This window comes from Talpa occidentalis, unplaced genomic scaffold (assembly GCF_014898055.3).
Source record: "Talpa occidentalis isolate TD23 unplaced genomic scaffold, MPIMG_talOcc4v2.1, whole genome shotgun sequence".
Classification (NCBI taxonomy): domain Eukaryota; kingdom Metazoa; phylum Chordata; class Mammalia; order Eulipotyphla; family Talpidae; genus Talpa; species Talpa occidentalis.
In genome coordinates, this window is record NW_026555331.1 from 24,994,330 (window position 1) to 25,011,702 (window position 17,373).

The window sequence follows — 17,373 nt, forward strand, 5'->3', positions numbered from 1 at the left end:
TATCTTGACTTTATAGATAAGAAAACCAGGGCTCCTACCTCAAAGATTCTCATCTAGCAGACAAAAAGTCAATCCCAGAATGCCTGACTCTAAGGCTCCATTAGAAGTAGGTGGAATGACTTTCAGCTTTTTACTCCCTTAAACCCACCCTTTAAATAATGGTCAAGTTAATTAAAGCTACCCACTTCTACCTTGCTTCACCCCTCATTCATATTTTTCCACAATTCATTTTCTATCACAACCAGTACCTTTCAGTCTATTGATAAAACTGTCACATATGAGTAAACTGAAAATACCTCAAAATTTTAGGATAAAAGCATTTTCCTCCTCAAAATCCATTTTCTCTTTAAAAAATTTCTTCTAACTCAAAAGGTTTTGAATTCACTGAAATGGGCAGAGCCCTGAGTCTGGTTTTCCTCACATTTATGCTACAGTACCCTAATCCTCCCTAAGAAGATGAGGCCTCTATCTGAAGAAGGCACAGCTAACAAGGGTAAGAAAACAAAAACATGTTTATAGAATTTAAAATATTTTTAATTATCAGTAGTACTAAGATAAGGAGAATGAGGACAAAGGGATACTTTAGGCAGCACTATGTATAATAGACAAATCATGGAAACCCATATGCCCATCAGTAGAGCAGTAGATTAAAATGATGTGGCATATATGCAAAATGCCATACTACTTAGCTATTAAAAAAAAAAACCATGAGGGCCTCCCTGGTGGCGCAGTGGTTGAGTGCTGGGTTGCGAAGCTGCCTGCAGCCTCTACAGCACCAGTTCGATCCCCGGCCACCAGGCGAGGGTCCCACATGGCACGCAGACCTCTCCTGCCGCCCGCTGCTCCCCTCAGCAGTGTATTTCATCGGTCTGCCTGTTCTGTTCCCCGCTCTGGTTCTGGTGAATTCTCTCATCCTCCCGCACTTCTGACTGTACCCAGTGCTTGTATAAATAAATAAATAAAATCCTTTAAAAAAAAGCCATAAAATCATGCCAGTTACAGCAACATGAATAGAAATGAGATTATGCTGAGTGAAATAAGTCAGTAGGAGAAGGACAAATACCAGGTTAGTTCACTCATATCTGAAATAGAGAGGGGGAAATAAACTGACAAAACTAAACCAAGAAATATGACTGCAGAATTACAGCTACTAGAGGGATGGAGAGTCGTTTGGGAACAAAGTGGGGAGGCCCAATAGTCTGTGGTGAAGGACTGTGGATGCTTTGATATTTTGATGGTGGGGGTGGTGTAGTAACACATCTGAAGAGGTGTGAACCTTTCCCCTAAATCTTATACAGTGCTGTAAACCAATGTTACTCAATAAAGAAAAAAAAAAAAGATTCTTTAGGGAGAACGCCTGAGAGGGTAGTCTTTGCAACTTGCCCCATGGGATAAGGATAAGCAAGCAAGGGATACAAGGAAAAGCAAAGTAGTCTAGCAGTAAGTGTAAAATTCTGAAAAGAGGAAAAACTTTAGTTCCTCTAAGGAAGTGAAAAGAAAATCAGAATAGCTATGAGCAAAGTCAAGAGAAGGTGAAGAATTAGAAGTTAATCATCAGAATTCATGAAGCAATTTTCCCTTAAACATTAAGCAGGCCATATTGAAGTTTATTCTAGAACAAATGGAAGCTACTCAGGAAATTTAACCAAAAGGAGGCATGATCTTGTTCACATTTAAATTTTTTAAAAAATACATTAGATTCAACTGGATTCTAAATCTATGAAAATAGATTCTAAAATGGTATGAGATATCCACATGGAAATGTAAAAGACCACTGCAGCTTTAGTGAGTGGTCTGTGCTGGATGTGCTATGTATGATACTGTAATTGGGTAAGATTCCCTAGAGACAGAGTCTAGGGAGACAAAAGAGGATTCAGGACTAATTTTCCTGAATCTCTCTAACCTCGAGAAATTGGGTAGAGATGGGTTTAGAAAGGTTCAGGCAAAATTGAACACTGTTTTTGGCCAGCCAAGACTTAGTTTTCAAAAAGCATGGACTATTGATGACGACAACTTTTGAGAGTTTGTGCTTATCTAGTCTATTACCATCAAATGTGACCTAATATGAGATTTTAATTTGAGTTTGTGTTTTTGTCTTATAAAATACTGACTACAGTAATACTAAAGCCCTTTTAAATGTTCAAATCTTTAAAATAACCATTCTGGACATAAAAGACCTCTTTTAATCAGGTTGAATTTAGTAACAGTTGCAATTATTGTTTGTATTATATAATAATATGTATCTTGAGAAAATGTATAAGCTATCCACAACATAACCACAATCTTTCTAGAATCCACCAGTGGCACCATGGATCACGCTTCTGACTACAGATCAGATTCTAGAAACCTCTGTACAGTGTCTGGTTGTCCAATTAGCCCACTCCACTGAAATTTTGTCAATTTTCCCCTCAAATTTTATTGTTTTCAAAAAGTTTACTGTTTTAAAGTTAAACTAAATGTGTGATAATCTGTATCAAAAAAAACACAAAGACATGAACAGCAAAAGTAATCTCATTTGATGCATAAATATCAGTGTAGGAAAAGCAACACTTTTTTTCCTCTCATTTTTTTAATTTCAATATCAAATTAAATTGGATAGAAAGTTCCAAATTTTCTTCAGGCAATTTTTTTTAAGCAGCAGTTTTCATTTAATACAAAATAACTCTGTGGCAAATGCCCAGATTTTATAATAACATATGTAATTTTCCAGAAGAAATGTCAAGTCTTATTGCTGGCCCTTTAATATGGATTGATTAGAAGCAATGTCAGAGTTCTATTAAGAACATCTGAAATAAAGAATGCCTAACAAAGTGGTTGCATCAGTGGTAGCATTAATATTTTGTTTCAAGGGAAGAACTGATTTTTGCTAAAGTTGCACATTTCTCTTGACTTGAATGGATTAGATAGAATTTCAGACTGAATGATGAAGTACAAACGCTTGCATTCAGTTTGTTATTTTACCCATGTATACATGGCTGTCAAGGGAGTTTCTAGTTCCTTGTGATATTCATTAGCTTTGGGGTCTCTTAAATCATCCAGCTGTAACATAGCAATAGATGTGTACATCCAATTCCAACGCCTCCAGGTCATCCTACAACTCCCATGAGTCACATTTGTCAAAGTTAGTCTGTGAGACTTTTGGACCAGGAGTCTTTTCTACTTCAGTGCTGGATTAACAACCATATTGTACAGAGTTACATTTTACTTTTATACTGAAAGAGACTTTTTCCTTTTGTTGTAATATTTTCCAAGACTGGCTCATATTTGTAGAACAGTCCATGGCAATTACCTTTTTAGGTGATAAGCTAAATAAAATGACAACTATTTTTACCATAAATTAACCTTGAGTCTGATTTCTAGCCACAATGATCACAATGTAATTTTAATATATACTCACCTAAACTTAGATGTATACTCACTTTTGTTTCTTCTCTTTTTTGATTAGGCTCATTGCTAAAGAAATTAATTTCCCATATTTTACTCAAGAAACATTAGCCCATGTTTAAATCAGTTTGATCTGTTCAGTTTAAACCAATTTGATTCTGTAAGAACAAATTTGAGCCAGTTTAAGCCAGTCTGATGTGGTCAGAACTGGTTTGAATGTGCCAGAACTAGTTTCAGTTAATAACAAACCAGTTTGAGCCAGTCAGAACCGGTTTGCACTAGTTTGAACTTGATTTATCCCATAAGAACCATTCTAAGTCAGTTTAAATGGCTTTATTGTGGTCAGACATGGTTTAAGCCAACCAGAACTAGTTTCAGCTCATTATAAACCAGTTTGAATCAGACAGAACCAGTTTGAGGTAGTCAGAAATGATTTGAGCAGTTATAAACATCCTTGATTTGATCAGAACCAGTTTGAGCTTGTATAAAATGGTTTGATCTGGTCAGAAACAGTTTTAGTAAGATGAAACAAGTTTGATATGGTCAGAACCAATTTTGGCCAGTTTAAACCAGTTTGATCTGGTCAGAACTAATCCGATCCAACTTAAGCAGCATTAATCCAGACAGAAACAAGTTTGGTCTGGTCAGAACCAGTTTTGGCCAGTCTAAACCAGTTTTATCTGGTCGGAACCAATCTGAGCTGGTTTAAACAGGATTAATCCAGTCAGAACCAGTTTGATATGTTGACCAGAACTGGTGTGAGCCAGTTTAAACTGATCAGAAAGTTCAGTCAGTTTAAACCTGTTTGATCCAGACAGAATGTGTCTCAACTGATTTAAACTGGTTTGATCTAGTTTGAACTGGTTTGAGCTGATCAGAGTAGGTTTGATAAATCAGAACTGATTTGACCGGCAAGAACCAGTTTGAGCCAGTTACAAACTAGTTTGAAACAGTCAGACACAGTTTGAGGTGGTCAGTAAATGGTTTGAAGATCTTTAAACTAGTTTTTTCTGGTCAGAACCAGTTTGAGCCTGTTATAAATCCATTTAACCTGTCAGAATATGTTTGATGTGGTCAGAAAATATTTTAGCAGGTTTAAATAAGATTTATCAAGTCAGTCCTGGTTTCAGCCATTTTAAACCAGTTTAATCCTGTCAGAACCATTCTGAGCCATTTAAACAGGTTTGACCCAGTCATAACCAGTGTGAGCCATCCTACACTGGTTTGATCCAGTCGCAGCTAGTTTCAGCCAGTTAAAAAATAGTTTGTACCAATCAGAACCAATTTTATGTGGTAGAAATGGTTTAAGTAGGTTTGAACCAGTTTGATCTAGTCACAACCAATTTTCACAGCTTTAAACCACCTTATATGATTTGATCAAGCCCGGGAATTTGAACTAGTTTAAACTGTTTTGATCTCATCAGAATCATTTTGAGCCCACCAGAACCAGTTTGATAGCTCAAACTAGAAATGGTTTCAGCCATTTGAAACAATTTATATGGAAAGAATCAATTTAATTATGTCAGAATCAGTTTGAGCTGTTTAAACCAGTTTTAGCTGGTCAGAAATAGTTTGATATGGTCAGTACTGGTTTGAGCTGCCAACTTGATATAGTTAGAGATATTTTGACCTGGTTAGAACCAGTTCAAGCAGGTTTAAAACAGGTTTGATCTTGTCAGAAATTTGTCACATTTTTCAATTCTAGGTTTGTAAGTGATGTTTTATAAGGATAGCACAAAATTAACAAGCAGTATCAACATTTTGTGACTAATAATTTGTGTCCTTACTTTAGTCTAATATTTTGGTCTAATATCACTTTAAAGACTGGTTCAAAGAGATGGTTTCTGAAACCATCCATCTCTCCCTTTTTTTTCCTCCCAACCAAATTCCTTACATTCACCTTATCTTCTTCATGGGTTACTACAGTGTTTTCTATGATACTAGTTTATTTTATATAACATATTTATTAATCATCTACTGCATATCATGCACTCTGCTTGATCCTGGATATTTTAACAGGAATTGTAAACAAGTTAGACTGACTTCCACTTACTGTGGAATTTGTGAACTAATAGGGCAAAGAGGCAGATTGCCAATTACACACTTACTTTCTAGGGTATTAAGCACTAAGATGATGGAAGTGCAGGTACTAGGTGAACACATAGAGGAACTTCTCCCCTAAACAATATCTTCTCATTCCTGTGGAGTCTCTTTCCCTCTGTACAATTCCACATTTTTCTTTAGGAACTTTCATTAACTCTACAATATCATCTGTTAGATATCCAACATTTCCTTTCTGTAATAACTTTGTTCTTATGCATAATTTTGCTTTCATCATACCCAAAATTAGCATATCATGTCTTTTATTTTTTTTTTCCTTTTTTCTTTTAAAGATTTATTCACCTGTGTGTACTAAAACCGGGGTACAAGCCAGGTGTGTGGGAGGGAGAGAGGATTCACCAGAGACAAAGCGGGGAACAGAACAGGCAGACTGACTGAAATGCACTGCTGAGGGGAGCAGCGGGCGAGATAAAAGAGGCCAGCCTTGCCATGTGGGACTCTTGCTGGCCGGCCGGGATCCAACCAGCGCTGCAGAGGCTGCAGACAGCTTCACAGCACTGCGCTCAACCGCCTGTGCCACCAGGGGAGGCCCCATGTCTTTTAAAGTCCCTTCTCCTATAGGCATACATGGCCTTTCTGTATGTAGATCCATTAATGTGGAACACTTTTCTTCTATAACAACTGCCAAGTGACCTGATCTCTTTCATTTCTCAAGCATCTTCATAAGGGATTGATGCTTATGATAGTTTCTTCTTTGACTCAGAAAGCTATTTCTAAAATGCCATGAGATAGCAGCATTCCAGAGGTGAACATAAAGATCAGGTTTACAATGAGATCACTCCACTTTCTAAACCATTATGTCTATGTTCCCCATTATTGACTTCAGTATATATCTATTTGTATCCTAGTAGGCAGAGACACAATACTTATATTTATCCTTATGATCTCTTTTATTGGAGAATACTAGGGAGATAAATAGGAATTTCAAGATAACAATTGATATAGGCTCCAGACTAATTTTGCTAATGATTTCATTATTTTTTTTTAAAAAAACTGTTATTTAACAATTATTTTCTGTGTCATGTACTTTGACAAACATTGTCATAACCACCATGCTATTTTAGTTATTTGTTTTCCTATAATTTAGAGGGAGAAGTAGCTTCAGAGAGAATTATAATATCATTCAATAAGCGTCAGAGAGAACCCAGGATGTGATTCCTGGGTTTTTTTTTGTACTATACCATGCAACCTCTTTGTATTATGCAATCTCACATTTGCTCAGGTCAGGAAACCTTTGGAATCATGACTTGCAATGTGTAAGAAAAGACTTTTCCCCAAATATGGGATATATTAATTAGTATTTTATCTACTTGAAATCAAAATACCCAAAATGTAACTTTGGATACTGTGTTATGACGGAGTTGTAGTAAGTTCCTTCACTTCCTTCTTGCATTTTAACAAACAACCTGGCTTTCTAATCTCCTTTCTTAAGCACCCTTTATTGGGTGCTTAATGAGCAGCCCTTTCGACCTACTTACTCAATTCTAACATTGACCACTCGTTATATCAGCACGAGCACGATACCAGACACCATACCCCATGTTTCATATTAGACTGCTAAATACCCCTGAATCAGACACAAATCCAAGTTGCCACATGCGGTGTGATTTTGGTAGTCATCTTTCCTTGAAACATGTCCTACAGCCAGCTCAAGCTCCAGCTGCCTTTACTCTAGTCTTGTTCTGTTTCTCCTTGGTGTGCTAATCACAGAGTAACATGGCCGTTGCTAAGATTATTTTGGTTTCAAGTGGAAATAAATAAACGAAATGTATATCTTGCTTCAGACTTAATTTTGTTTTCCTTTACTTCACAAGTCTGGATGGTTCTGATTTCTGTTCCTTCTTCTGTTAGGAGGGGAAAAAAATAAATGAGATTAATCTATGATTAAAGTCTGGGAACATGACTGGTAACTTGTAAGATGCAGCCTTACCCACTATTTTGTGATCTAGACAATGATAGTGTTGATATACAATTACAATGTTTCTTATTTTGAATACTGAGAGGTGGGATTTCACCATTTTCTAACTTAAAAATAAGCTAGAATATACTCTTTTTAAAGACAGGGAATGACACACAAGAACTTTATAAAACCATACACACTTAATTTTTCTTCTGTTATTGGAACTTTTATAAATTATCTCTTGGAATGCAATGGTTATGTCTTGTACTACAGTACTTATACTACTACATTCTATGAACCAAGGTCAGTTTCCAATCTCATCACTTCCCAAGTTAAGATATAATATGGCAAATGCTTAAAACTCTCCGAGATCTGCAGGCAGAGTATGTCAAGGATATGTTAAGGATCTTTGCTTCATCTCATGTTTCTGGCCTCTTGCTGCAATTACCCACACTGGTTTCCTTTCTGTTGTTCAAGAGGACCAGATTATTTTCCACCTTAGGCCTTATCCAAAATAAATTTCTTTTCAATTCTTTTTATGGCTGACTCTTGTCTCCTTTTAAGGGTGTCAGCTCCTCAAATAAAATGTCACTCAGGCTAAAAGAGGTTTCCTCTTTAACCTCTAACTTAGCAACTTCATAGTTTTTTTTCTATAGAAATTTTCACAACTTTTAATGATCCTAGTTATTCAATTATTTGCTTTCTTAAAAATTTTTCCTCTGGATTATAAGGTCCACAAAGGCTGATAATAGTTTGATAGATTTTATTAACTATTGCATACCCAGTGCTTAGTGCAGTGCCTAGCACAAAGTTCACAATAAATATTTGCTAAATAAATACTTCTCATTTTTCAATTTTAATTGCAGTGATATTTTTTATGTACCTATGTCTTGCTTCCTCAATTATACTGTAATATCTTTAAGAAGGCAACATCTTAAGCCTTTTCAACAGGGGTTACAAATATTTTTGCAAAAATTTTAGTTTTTCATTCATTTAAATCACTATTTTATTACAATGTTGGTTGATATCTTTTAAGAATTTCTTACAATTAAATTTATCTGACAAGAAGATCTAGGTGCTTTAGAGCCTAGAGCTCATACAATTTGAGGGGAACCTTTTTAAAAAACTGTGAATATAGCTTAGGTTCCGGATCTTAGGATAAACCTGTTTTAGTAAAAGGATACTAACACTGAAACTGTTTACTATCACAGTAAATCTACCTCTGTAACTGGACTGAAATCTCAATTGCAACATTTTTTTCTTCCATTTAGACCCAGAATTTGCAAGATATATTAGAGCCACATTCATCTCAGATTATTGCCTGACCCTTAATGCAGTCCCACCCTGTCTCCCTAATCTCATTGCTCCTGTTTACTGCTTTTAACTAAATGTGAACTAGATATCAGTATGAGAAGTCAAGCACACCATGACAGCAGTTAATACACTGATGATGTCCATAGTTATTTTGGCATTATCCTGGCTTCACATTGACCTAGAAATCTCATTATTCCTCTCTTTCTAGAAGTTTACTCCAAGTTCTAAGTTATCTTTTTTTCTCTTTCCTTTAACTCTACATTAGGAATTGCCATCTATTTTGTTAACAACAATAACTATTTTTTTGTTGTTTATTTTTTTCTCATTTGAATTGAGTTTTTTTGAAGAGAAAAGGGTAAACAATTGCATAGCAACCACAACATTATCCTTGTGACTTTTATTTTCCAACTACTCTATTTTAATACTTGAAGTCAATTTCAGTTTGACTATGAGGCAATAAAGTTAAAGAAAAATGGGAATATACTAAATATGTCACTAAGAATTAGAGTTTCTCAAATAAAATTTCCTTAAAGTAGCAGAAGGGCAGCCCTCTGCCCTGATACCCATATTTTAGGTCAATGAATTATTGACTTTCACAGTGAGTTGAAGTTCAGTGGTTCTGGACACGATCTGCCAGCTGTGAGGCAATGTTTAGTTTAAAAGATCTGTCTGAGAGATTGAGAATGCTGAAACATGGGTAAAGAAAATAAATGTCTTGAGGGACATTCACTTATAGAGAGCATATTTATCCCATATGAATACCTTGCTAGCCTAGTGAAATCCAGAGATTTAACCTCTGAAGCAGTAGTTGAAACAGAGAGTAATGGAGGTGATGAAAACAAATGAAGGGAGAGGGATGACTAGAGTGTTCAAGGGATTGTGCTATTTTGTGCTGTGAGGTATCTCCAGAAAAACCACATATATTCAATTTTTAGTCAATACATACTATGTACCTGCTCCTGTGCTTAAAAATAGGATTGTGGTAATAACTAGGGTGGAAACATAGAGTATAATAGTAAAGAAATATACTTAAAAGTTTTCAATATTGTGGGGTTATACTATTCAGTACTCACACAAAGGAATAAATAACCTTTTATTTTACAGGAAAGACAAGCACATAAACTAAAAGTGGCAGACACTTATGACAACTGACTTAGTTGAGTTCTCAAAACAAAGGATTGTGACATGTTGTATTTTGAGAGTTGGCCCCACGTAAGAAGTCATATAGTAGACTAAGACAAAGATTTTGTTGTGCTCCCAGGAAACACTATGAAGAAGTGAGATTCTAAAGGTTGGGAAGTCAAAGGTGCATGAATGAGTGGACACCTCATTACTGCTGGTCCTCTGGAAAATTGTGTGGACTATGCCTCAGAAGTAGTCCATAAATCAAGGGAAATTGGAGTATTTACTCATTACCTTCCATCTTCTTCGGTTAAGGGTTGGTCCTGGTAAGTTCCCATGGGTGGGAAAGACTCTCAAGCATAGTGAAACAGGAAGCCATGTATATATGCACAAACTCTGCAGGAGACTTTTGGAATAAGCTTATAGAATATGGTTGGGGTACTCATCGTGCCTGCTAGTGTGACTGTTTAATAGTCATTATCACTTCTATTCTTTATCAATAGAATTCTGATTTTGTTCAGTTATTTGAAAACTTAAACCAATGAACCCATCTTCAGAGAATGAATGTTGATTAGTGTAAACCAATTACTACATTTCTCTTGTCAAAGATCTTTGAAAGCATGAAATACTAGCTAATAAGATGTAAGAGAACATTTTCTATTGGCCTCCCTGGTGGCACAGCGGATTGAGCACAGCACTGTGAAGCTGTCCGCAGGCTCTGCAGCACGGGTTCAATCCCGGCTGGCCAGGGAGGTACTCACATGGCTTAGGATAATTCTTTTTTTGTACTGTACAGTCTGCAAATTCATCGCTGTGAGGACCCCAAAAGAGAAGCCAGACTTTTCCATTGACTCCAAGGCTGTGTCAGCAAATGCCAGACCCAGCAGGCTATTTCTATTGTATGTTAAAGCTCCAAACAGCTGTAAATAGTTTGTGCCAAGATCTCCACAAGTGTGACAAACACAACGCATTCTACATACCCCAGGAGGCCAATTAAAGCTAGGAGACAGCAGATTACAGTCTCTGAGTATAGTCACCACACCTCTCAGGACTGATGGCCGTGATGGATTTTCCTATTCCCTCCTCATCAGAAATGTATCCTTGAGTTGAAGATTATTTATCCAAGGACTTGGTTTAAATTTAGCAGAATGTTTTGAACTGAATATTTTCTTAAAAAAAAAAAACAAAACACAACATTGTCTACATGTCTAATCTGTACATATTCTTATCAATATGTTCTCATATGAGTGAAACAGTTACCCTCTGTTCCCTAAGTTACTCAGTTCATAGAAGAGATAGATCAGTATAGTCTTTGAACAGACTGCAGTTATTAAAACCTCCTCAAAAGTGCGGAGAAAGCTTTATGTTATAGAAATCATTTGTGAAATCTTTTGTGAGAATAAATCATGCATTTTAATTTGCAAGCTGTCAGACTAGAAAATCAGTCTCTCTTGAAGGAATTTGATTCTATTTTTGTATTGACACATCTCAAATATATTTCAGTTCTTTTTCACACAATTCTTGTGTTTTGGACCAGTTCACATGGTAATATATTGCAATATAGTGTTAGCTACAAGTGGTGGAAATAGTCAGAAGGGGATAAAATGAATTAATGATCCTATGGTGTTCTCATGAATATTTGTATTACTGCCAGCTGGTGTGATACCTTAGAAACAATTGCTGTAAAGGGACACTCAACAAATTGGAAGACTTCTACTGTGCATTATACCAAGGGAGCAGTGAGTAAAAAAGAATGAAGCATTCTTAGTTCTACTAAGAATTGCTGCTTAGTAGAAAACAAAATAAAAAATAGATACAAAACTTAAAGACAAACCCAACAAATGATTTTTATTCTGTGAATAGACATTTTCATATTTGACCATTATTCACAATGAAAACTAATCAAATCCCTTGAAATTTTAAAATGCAAATCAACTAATTGATTATTTCCAAATGGGTATGATTCCCCATTTTACATACAATTTCACCTACATTTCCATCCATTTAACATTCACTGCTGAGGAATTTTCTTGGCAATCAGCTGTATGCAGAACTTCAAAACTGAAAGAGTTGCTAGTTTACGTAATTAGAAAAAAAGCTTTTTTTCTTCTGTTATATATGTACTTTATATTATGCAGGGATTATTTTCTAAAGTATTTTTAAGAACATGTTAAACAAACAAAGATTCTCTGCTTATGTTGAGAGCCTAGATAAGCATGTAGAATGTAGTTAAAAATGAAAAACATTGATTTGGGTCATTCAGGGAAAATGAATAAGCCACCAAAGAGAAAGGGACTGCTGACACACACTAAGTTTCCATATACAATTGTATAAACTTATTTTATTTATTTGTTGTCTAGTAGACTTGTTTTTTATTTTGTTGTCTAGAAGCAAAAAAGTAAATAATACATACTAACTTCCTCTAGCTATTTATTGAAATAACAGAGAACTAACAGACCAATAATTGTTCAGCTTTTAATTGTTAGCCAACATTTATCACAGGGGGATCTTTTTTTTTTCTTACATTGTTGTTAATTTTTGTACAGTAATTAGTTTCTCCCCTCAGGAACTCAAGTTAGGGATTAAACCTCTGAAGTTCATGGTTGAGGCCACGTTTGGGTCAAAACCACACCCACAAGAGCCGTATGGGGGTGGGGGCAGAACAGACTTTTCAAGACGTGAAACAAAGAGTTTCACTGCGAGTCCTGCAGACCTAATGCGCTTTATGGTGACCAACGCAAGAAAAATTACTTTGGGCTGGTCAACCACGGGTGAAGCTTGCAAAGAACATTGGGCGCCAAGCTGTTATAGAGCAGCCCCAATATTGAACGTGTTCCTGGCTGTGGGTCCTCACCTGCGGGCTTTAAAGGGACTTATTAATACTCTACTACAGACACACACAAAAGGTTAATAAAAGGTTTATTTACAAGAGAAAAGGAAATAAGGAAAATGTACAACTCAGGGAGAAAATAGGGAAATAAAGTCTTTAATGCGTCCTACCCGATCCGACGACCTGGAAACCCAAAGTCACTCTCAGAGCTGGCCGGACACTGCAAGCTGGCAGAGAGCCAAAATGGGGGAACCCCCAAAGCCCACGTGTCTGCCTTTTATATCCACCTGGCTGCTTAACCCCACCCTCAGGTCCCAGCCACCTTCCCTTTGGTGGTGATGGGATTTGGAGTTTCCAGTGTCTTTGGCTTTGGCCTGGGGTGGGGTGGAGTCCACAAAGCCTGTATGGAATTAGCTTTAGGACATCCTTTTCCCCCTAACACCACCAACATATCACCTATGAACCATCACCATATTCCCTTGTATTCATCCCTCCCCGTTTTGATCCCTTTCCCTCCCTTGCTGTATGCATCAGATCTATGGTTAACTAGCTAGTTCTGTCTTTTTCTTGACCTTTTGTATGGTTTCTCTGTATTCTGCATATAAGTGAAACCATCTGATATTTATATTTTTTCTTCTGGCTTATTTCAGTTAGCATAATCTTTCCAGCTCCATCCATGTTGCCGCAAATGTCATGGGTAAGATCTACAAAGAGCTTACACAACTCAACAAAAATGAGGCAAACAACCTAGTCAAAAGCTGGACAGAAGAACTAAAAAGACACTTCTCCAAAGAAGAAGTGCAAATGGTCAACAGGTATAAGAAAAATGTTCAACATCACTAATTATCAGGGAATGCAAATCAAAACCACAATGAGGTACCACCTGACAGGAGAACCTTAAAATGAAATACCCAGTCATCATGTTATTTGTCTTGTCAATGTCTTTCTACTCTCCAACCTTGCAAACAAAACTACCTTGTGTTTGTATAGCAACCTCTTAGCAATAGACACAGAGGGTAATTTCTTACTAGTATCTATCAGTTATAGATATCTCATCTTTTATTGACCTACAAGTGAGTGTAACACCCAGTTTGGGAAAACGAAACATAGGAGAATCTCCTTGGGAAAGCAAGGAGATTTCTGCCTATGCCCTATCTTTCTGCTTCGAATAATTTTAGGTGATGATTTGGTTACCTTGAAAGCGTGGATTAGGGTTGGAGGCACAGAAACCAAAAGAATTCCAGAAACTTGACTAACACCTTCACATTGTGGAAACTCTGAGGGAACTGCTCATCTTCAGATTTCCTGTTAATTGCAAAACTAACTTCTGTGTGTTTAGAATTGGAAAGAGGCCATGATACACATAAGTACATGTAAAGGGTTACTTTATGTCCTATGCAGAAAAATAAATGTTCACAGTTCAAATCTGGGTGTGTTTAGTTACAGCCACTCCCCTCACTATTAAAGAAAGGAGTTAATGGTTTAAGTAATTGATTTATGAGTATTACTCCTATTCATGTCTTATTCCTGTAACTGCTCTTAGCCTCTCAGTTGACAAGCCTGAGCTGGTGTTTTTAGATGCAATGTAGTTCAAACTTTGGTTTTGCAAGTTGATCTTCAAGAGATTCAGAACATCTAGAAGTTCGTTCATGTCTTCAACTTGAAGCTTCTAAAAGTTATCAACCTCATCACCAAATGGTTTTTAATAGGCAACACTCACTGACCCTTTAGCTTCTGGAACAGGAATGAAGGGAATAGTAGCAGATATATGGCAACCTGCCCAGCAAAACCACTATTGTATAGACATGATTTAATACATACCAAAAAAAAAAAAAGACTTTGATTGGTAAGGTACATGTTTTTTCACTTTGCTCTAATTTTAACAACCAGCTATTTTGTCTCTGAAAAAAAGTAAGCTGGTAAAAAAAAAGAATTTGGCAAATGCTGTCATTTATTGTGAATGCTACTTGTAGAATGTGTTTGTGCAGAAGAATATGCCCTTTCCATATGGTTTAAGTTACTGGCAAAATAAAGCTAAACAAGTGCATTTTGAAAGCATGGTGTGAATGCTTTCCATTTTGATTATTTATTACTGTCCACAGCTATCAATGTTTTTATTTTTTAAATTATTAGAGTAACTATAGGATAAGAGGTGTGTATTGAGCTTGAAAATATGTCCAAGAATGACTCATATAGTAAAGACTGTATCCAAGCTAGCTTCCTTGAACAAGAAGAGTTATTATTGGTATTTTATTTTATCCAAGGATACAGTTTTGTTACTGGAGAAGTAGCCCATCTTTTTCCTATCACTTTGATGTTTTTACTATTTTTGAAGTGAAATTAGAAATAAAAGAATTAAATAAAAAGATATAAATATTATGAGAGGAGGAAGGAAGTATTTATAAGTGCTGTGGTTGTGAACCTTAAAAGCCTATTAAAATAAAAGTCAAAATAATGGGAAAAATTAGAATTTAGCAGACATGCTGGTTAAAAAATAAAGAAATCATTAACTTTGCTATACATATCAAAAGAAATGATTTGAAATTTTACAAAGAGAAAATATCCAATTTGTATTATAAATCAACTATAGATAATATAGGTATAACCTTTTCAAAAAGCAAAGAAAAAATTCTTAAGATGCCAATATAAAGGAAGACATAACATTTTATTTTATAGAGAGACTCATTGTGATATCAATTATCTGTAATCTAGTAATTCACTCTGGTCCCAATCAGTAACCTGACTTCATGAAATACGAGAAAAAAAATCGAAACTTTTTGAGGTAGATGATTGGCTATGTCAGATTATTGAGAAAAATCTTAAAGAAAAGTGTAAGGCAGAAAGAATATTGAGATTCCTATTAATATAAAAACATTATAAAGTTAAAGTGATTAAAATAACCTGATACCAGGAGTAAAAAGATCAATAGAACAGATCCAAAAATCTAAAATAGGAGGCAACTACATTTGAGAATTTAGTATGATCTGTAGAGGAAACACTGATTAGTCAATAAATAGTGTTGGTACAACTGGCTAGTCACTTGGAAAATAATTAAGCTAGATTCCTTCCTCACTCATTACACTAAAATAAATTCCAGATGTATCAAAAAATTTAAAACCATAAAAATAGTTTTAAAAAACTCAGATGACTGTTTTTAATAAAATTGGTATAGGAAAAAAATTTTAAAAGTGACACGAGACCTAGAATTCAAAAGGAAAATACTGATAATTTTGACTACATAGAAATCAAAGCTCTCACTATATTTACCAGCATCATTATAACCAAAATATAACAAAGAGGGAAAAAAGAACTCGACAAATAGGATAGAAAATGGTCTAATTCTATAAAACATTTTTATCTTAATTGAAGATTCATAAAGAACAAATGAAAACTCAATAGCAGAATGGACAAAGAACTCAGTAACTGGCTTCAAAAAAATGAAATACTAATCATATATATTTATAGAAGACATTCAAATGCATAGAGTTTTAAAAATGCCAACAAAAAGCAATACAATTTCTATAAACATATGTTTATAGAAAATATTAAATAGCAAAATATTAAATATTTATAGCAAATATTAAAAGTTGATATTAATTATTAAAATCTCTTTGCACATATAGACAAAGATGAAAAATGATATTGTTGATGAGTGTTGTTAGTAGGAAAATAGTGTACTTTTTGAAAGACAATTTGGCATAATTTATCTAAATATAAATATAAATTTCCATGAATTTTACAATTATACTCTAGCCATTTAATCAAAGATGCATTCATATAAATGGTCAAAAACATATCAGGCAGGGTTTATATTCAACTAGTAAGTAGGCAAGGTAGTAGCTATACTCATTACTAAAACACAAAAATCCTTCTATGGAGATTGCTACTCTAAATGGTTTCTACACTGACCTCATTGAGTTCCTAATGTGGTATCTCAACCACATCATTTCAGGCCTCTCTGGGATATAGTATCAGAAGGATTAATACCTAGTCCAACAGGGGTCTACTGGTATCTTCCTCCAGCACTAAAATTGAGATCCATTTTTATTGATTCATGCCCATGACATAACATTGTGTTAGATATTTTCAGTATCATCTCTGTAAACAAGATGTTCATTAATGTGCTTGAAAATATCTAAACATCCATTAATATAAAAAAATATAATTTGTGTATAGCAAGAATATGAAATATTATGACACAATTAAAAGAATAATGTAGTAAGTTTATATGTAGTAATACGGAGAAATATCCACACTATATAATTGAATTTAAAAGCCATATTATATTGTGAAGTCACACCCACAGAGGAACTGGGTAATGGGAGTCTATGGAGGTATCACGGTCTCCCACTTCTATTCAAATATTTCTATAGCATTTGGTAATTTTTTCCTTTTAAAAATGCTCCCTGTTATAAGAAAAAAAAAAACTTTTTTTTTTTTTTTTGTGGGACCCTCGCCGTCAGCCCGAGAATGAACTGGCGCTCGCCACCAGGGGAGGCCTGATAAAAAAACTTTTAAATTGACATGAAATTATTTATCATGTCACTTATGAGTCCACATATTCAGGAGTCTTGAAATTTTGTTCCATGAACCCTTTTACAGTCTAGTGAAACCTATGAAACATTTGTCACAGTAATGTAGTTCAGTGTCTAAAATGAAAGACATAGTTGTTAAAGGAAACACATTATGTTAGAATTTAGTT